A 6,621-nucleotide genomic window follows, 5' to 3' on the forward strand; every position below is an offset into this window, starting at 1 on the left:
TGTACGGATCGAAGCAATACCTCGTGTGAAGACACGAGGATCGTATTCCAAAGGCTAAGGATCTCCTATTACTCCTTCTCGAGCTATTATCTAGCCTAAGATCTCAAGTGATAAGTGTCTAAATGTAGGTGTTTTAATATATGTATCGTATGCACTTTGCATGTATTTTTGTGAGGTTTGATGCCCGCTTTCACGCTTAATCGCTCTATTATTTGCTTTGTAGGGCATATGGAAGCCATGGAGAACAAGAAGATATCATTTTTGGCAATAAGAGATGAAAATAGAATTTTCATACTACCCCCATACTACCCAAGATGGGGGGCCGATGCACTCGTGAAAGCAGCTGGATTGAGTTGGTGTTCTGTCCAGATTTCCATACTACCCAAGATACTGGGGCCGTATGGAGGCCGTATGCACCCTCGTCCCCGAACGCGAATCTAGGGTTTTCGTAGTGCTATACGACCCCCATACGACCCTTATACGGCCCGTATGCCTCGGGGGATATATATACTCACTTTTAGGGCTGATTAAGGAACTTTTTGTTGGCCGACTTTTGGGAGATCATTGGGGAGATTTTTGGGCGACCTTTGGGGAGGAGAAGAAGGGCGAGAAAGCTAGAAGATCATTCAAGCCCAAGGTCCAAAGCTCTCAAGGCAAGAAAGCAACATCATTCAAGGGAGATCTATCACGACTTGAAGGAAAGAGACCCACGGCTAGAGGAAGTGTCATTCGGCATTCCTTTTATGGGGAAGCGCCATTCGCACATTCTTGCCTCTTCCTTCATCATTTCATCTAGGGAGTGTCTTACTATGCTTGTATTTCATGATTTGCTTGATTGTATGGTTTGTTATGAGATGATGACATACTAGACCCCCAAGGCCACCGGGTGTTGGTGAACCTTGGGGGGTTTATCATGTATTTTTGATGATTACTTGTTAATTCTATGCTTTGGGTAATTTTTGAGATCTAATCCATTGTTTTCATGCTAAGTGTTACACCAAGGAGAAACCGTAGCTCTTTTTATGAATGATGCATGTAGATGTGACTTGCTCGCATGTATTAGGTCATGAATGGATTAGAAGGGGGATACTTGTATCATCACGCCGAGAAATTGGGTGTTTGGTAGCCCTCCATGTAGGTTTAATCCAAGAAGAGTAGGTTTATTCCTAAGCGAGATTTCCTTGTACTTAATGCAATCGTAGGGAATGTAGATTTGGGAAGAAATTCCTATCTATGTTCGTATGGGATTAGGGTTCAATCGCCGAGAAATTGGGGTTGTTCTAATCTTGGAATCTCATGGTCCAATTTACCCCTTGCATCTTTAAATCATCATCCATGTTGCATGATAACCCCTCAAGGGATCCACATCCATAGGCCTTTGCACTTCATTGATTCTCTTGCTTGCTTATTGCTTGTTCTCCCTAATTTGCTAGCAAAATCTTGTGTTTAGTTTTTATTTGTATTTAGTAGAGTAAATCCATCACTTAAGACCTTAGGCTAGATAATAGCTCGAGAAGGAGTAATAGGAGATCCTTAGCCCCGTGGAATACGATCCTCGTGTCTTTGCACGAGGTATTACTTGGCGATCCCGTACACTTGCGGGGAAGCGATCAAGTTTTTGGCGCCATGCCACCACCACCAGCACCGGATTGTGATGAGTAGCGGCTCGTTTGAGCATGGACACTTTTTATCTACTTTACTTTAGTGTGTTATGTTTTATGTTTGTGTTTTGTTGAGTTGGCATGGATCTCTTCCCCCCAACTCTTGGTGTTGAACTTTATTGTGTTTTCATCTATGTATTTTTGTTGACTTTTTCCCTAGTCTCTCCCTTGTGTTTGTATTTGTGAATTTTTGTGGAATGATGATGTCCCCTTTTATGCCTCGCAGGCATTGAGGGAATTTGGTGAGCTTTCCTAGTTTTTAAATGGAGGTCGGACAAGACATGTATTGCTCACCACACCTTTTTGTCGAGTCGCACCTCACGACGAACACAAGATAAACCGGGGAAGTTTTTGTTTTTTTCACCCTCCTCAATTATTTTGCATTGGCCCTTCTTGCATGTTTTTTTCATGATTAGTGTACATTGAGGGCAATGTACAACACTAAGTGTGGGGATGGGTGCATTTCATGTTTTAGGAACATTGTTTACATGCTAGTGTTACCAATGATGGCTTTATTCATTCTTGTAAGATTCTTTTTAGCTTGGACTAATGATTGATGTGAGTTACTTGTTTTTTTATGCTTTATTGAATCTCGTTTCACCCCATAGTATTGTCTTGTGCACTGAATTTTTTTGTCGATGCCCCGGAATAGCCATATGTGACTACTCTAACTCTCTTGTATGCTTAACACACTACTTTGAGTACTTGGCCTTAGAACACTAAGTTCTATCCTTCAATGTTTTCTTAAGAACTTCTAAGTCTTGTTGAGCTAATCCGAGTTTTTGTGGCATGTAGTGTACTCGAAGATGTGATCTAGGGTGAGAGTGAAAGTGAAAAAGAAAAATGAGTCTATGTCAAGTATTCCTCCGCTAATGAAGCATGAATGCGTCTATGTAGACTGTAATCGAGTAGTTGGGTGGCTCTTGTGCCTAACCAAAGCATGTGCATCCTCTAGAAAGATTTTTAAAATGATTTTTGATGCAGTCCACGTTAGTCGGACTCGAAAAATGTTGAATATTGAGTTGAAAAATAAAAAAACCCTAGTGATCTTTTTGAGTACCTACCAAAGGTTTTTGAAAAGAAAAAAGGATTTAGTTTCAAGCTATAGAATTAGAAGGATCTTACTTGGCCATTGAAGTAGCACTTAGTAGTTTAAGACTTAGTATTCTTTGTATGTGGAGTGATTAGCATCTAGAGTGCAGTCGATTGAAGTCCTTGAGCTAGACCAGATCAAGGCAAATGAGATAAAGGATTCACTTACACGCACATACATATTAGGGGTGAGACAGGATATTTTTATTATGCTTAATGACTATAACTCAACATCTATGTTTCATTGTCCTTTGCTTTTTGGAATCTTATATTTGCTTGAGCCGAGGTATTGCATTTAGCCACTTCTCGCCTCTTTGTTTTTTTCATGAGTTGTTTGCTTGGGGACAAGCAACGCTAAGTGTGGGGATGTTTGATAAGTGTCTAAATGTAGGTGTTTTTCATATATGTATCGTATGCACTTTGCATGTATTTTTGTGAGGTTTGATGCCCGCTTTCGCGCTTAATCGCTCTATTATTTGCTTTGTAGGGCATATGGAAGCCATGGAGAACAAGAAGATATCATTTTGGCAATAAGAGAAGAAAAACAGAATTTTCATACTACCCCCATACTACCCAAGATGGGGGCCGTATGCAATCGTAGAGCAAATGGATTGAGTTTGGTGTTCTCGTCTGCATTTCCATACTACTCAAGATACGGGGCCGTATGGAGGCCGTATGCACCCTCGTCTGGAACGCGAATCTAGGGTTTCGTAGTGCTATACGACTCTCATACGACCCTCCTATACGGCCCGTATGCCTCTGGGGGTATATATACTCACTTTTAGGGCTGATTAAAGAACTTTTTGTTGGCCGACTTTTTGGGAGATCATTTGGGGAGATTTTGGGCGACCTTTGGGGAGGAGAAGAAGGGCGAGAAAGCTAGAAGATCATTCAAGCCCAAGGTCCAAAGCTCTCAAGGCAAGAAAGCAACATCATTCAAGGGAGATCTATCACGACTTGAAGGAAAGAGACCCACGGCTAGAGGAAGCGCCATTCGGCATTCCTTTTGGCGGGGAAGCGTCATTCGGCACATTCTTACCTCTTCCTTCATCATTTCATCTAGGGAGTGTCTTACTATGCTTGTATTTCATGATTTGCTTGATTGTATGGTTTGTTATGAGATGATGACACACTAGACCCCCAAGGCCACCGGGTGTTGGTGAACCTTGGGGGGTTTATCATGTATTTTGGATGATTACTTGTTAATTCTATGCTTGGGTAATTTTTGAGATCTAATCCATTGTTTTTCATGCTAAGTGTTACACCAAGGAGAAATCCGTAGCTCTTTTTATGAATGATGCATGTAGATGTGACTTGCTCGCATGTATTAGGTCATGAATGGATTAGAAGGGGGATACTTGTATCATCACGCCGAGAAATTGGGTGTTTGGTAGCCCTCCATGTAGGTTTAATCCGAAGAAGAGTAGGTTTATTCCTAAGCGAGATTTCCTTGTACTTAATGCAATCGTAGGAATGTAGATTTGGAAGAAATTCCTATCTATGTTCAGTATGGGATTAGGGTTCAATCGACGAGAAATTGGGGTTGTTCTAATCTTGGAATCTCATGGTCCAATTTACCCTTGCATCTTTAAATCATCATCCATGTTGCATGATAACCCCTCAAGGGGATCCACATCCATAGGCCTTTGCACTTCATTGATTCTCTTGCTTGCTTATTGCTTGTTCTCCTAATTTGCTAGCAAATCTTGTGTTTAGTTTTTATTTGTATTTAGTAGAGTAAATCCATCACTTAAGACCTTAGGCTAGATAATAGCTCGAGAAGGAGTAATAGGAGATCCTTAGCCCCGTGGAATACGATCCTCGTGTCTTTGCACGAGGTATTACTTGGCGATCCCGCATACACTTGCGGGAAGCGAGAAACAATGAGTCTATGTCAGTATTCCTCCGCTAATGAAGCATGAATGCGTCTATGTAGACCATGAATCGAGTAGTTAGGGTGGCTCTTGTGCCTAACCAGAGATGTGCATCCTCTAGAAAGATTTTTAAAATGATTTTTGATGCGACTACGTTAGTCGGACTCGATGTTGAATATTGAGTTGAAAATAAAAAAACCCTAGTGATCTTTTTGAGTACCTACCAAAGGTTTTGAAAAGAAAAAAAGGATTTAGTTTCAAGCTATAGAATTAGAAGGATCTTACTTGGCCATTGAAGTAGCACTTAGTAGTTTAAGACTTAGTATTCTTTTGTATGTGGAGTGATTAGCATCTAGAGTCATGTCGATTGAAGTCCTTGAGCTAGACCCGGATCGAGGGCAAATGAGATAAAAGGATTCACTTACACGCATTACATATTAGGGGTGAGACAGGATATTTTTTTATTATGCTTAATGACTATAACTCAACATCTATGTTTCATTGTCCTTTGCTTTTTGGAATCTTATATTTGCTTGAGCCGAGGTATTGCATTTAGCCACTTCTCGTCTCTTTGTTTTTCATGAGTTGTTTGCTTGGGGACAAGCAACGCTAAGTGTGGGGATGTTTGATAAGTGTCTAAATGTAGGTGTTTTTAATATATGTATCGTATGCACTTTGCATGTATTTTTGTGAGGTTTGATGCCCGTTTCAGCGCTTAATCGCTCCGTTATTTGCTTTGTAGGGCATATGGAAGCCATGGAGAACAAGAAGATATCATTTTGGCAATAAGAGATGAAAAAAGCGAATTTCATACTACCCCCATACTACCCGAGTATGGGGGCCGTATGCATCTGATAGCAGCAGATTGAGTTGGTGTTCGTCAGATTTCCATACTACCCAATGATACGGGGCCGTATGGAGGCCGTATGCACCCGTCTGGAACGCGAATCTAGGGTTTCGTAGTGCTATACTGACCCCCATACTGACCCTTTATACGGCCCGTATGCCCTCGGGGATATATATACTCACTTTTAGGGCTGATTAAGGAACTTTTTGTTGGCCGACTTTTTGGGAGATCATTGGGGAGATTTTTGGGCGACCTTGGGGAGGAGAAGAAGGGCGAAAGCTAGAAGATCATTCAAGCCCAAGGTCCAAAAGCTCTCAAGGCAAGAAAGCAACATCATTCAAGGGAGATCTATCACGACTTGAAGGAAAGAGACCCACGGCTAGAGGAAGCGTCATTCGGCATTCCTTTGGCGGGGGAAGCGTCATTCGGCACATTCTTGCCTCTTCCTTCATCATTTCATCTAGGGAGTGTCTTACTATGCTTGTATTTCATGATTTGCTTGATTGTATGGTTTGTTATGAGATGATGACACACTAGACCCCCAAGGCCACCGGGTGTTGGTGAACCTTGGGGGTTTATCATGTATTTTTGGATGATTACTTGTTAATTCTATGCTTGGGTAATTTTTGAGATCTAATCCATTGTTTTCATGCTAAGTGTTACACCAAGGAGAAATCCGTAGCTCTTTTATGAATGATGCATGTAGATGTGACTTGCTCGCATGTATTAGGTCATGAATGGATTAGAAGGGGATACTTGTATCATCACGCAGAAATTGGGTGTTTGGTAGCCCTCCATGTAGGTTTAATCCGAAGAAGAGTAGGTTTATTCCTAAGCGAGATTTCCTTGTACTTAATGCAATCGTAGGGAATGTAGATTGGGAAGAAATTCCTATCTATGTTCAGTATGGGATTAGGGTTCAATCGCCCGAGAAATTGGGGTTGTTCTAATCTTGGAATCTCATGGTCCAATTTACCCTTGCATCTTTTAAATCATCATCCATGTTGCATGATAACCCCTCAAGGGGATCCACATCCATAGGCCTTTGCACTTCATTGATTCTCTTGCTTGCTTATTGCTTGTTCTCCCTAATTTGCTAGCAAATCTTGTGTTTAGTTTTTATTTGTATTTAGTAGAGTAAATCCAT

Source organism: Dioscorea cayenensis, chromosome 10 (genome assembly GCF_009730915.1).
Source record: "Dioscorea cayenensis subsp. rotundata cultivar TDr96_F1 chromosome 10, TDr96_F1_v2_PseudoChromosome.rev07_lg8_w22 25.fasta, whole genome shotgun sequence".
In the NCBI taxonomy this organism is placed as follows: Eukaryota; Viridiplantae; Streptophyta; class Magnoliopsida; order Dioscoreales; family Dioscoreaceae; genus Dioscorea; species Dioscorea cayenensis.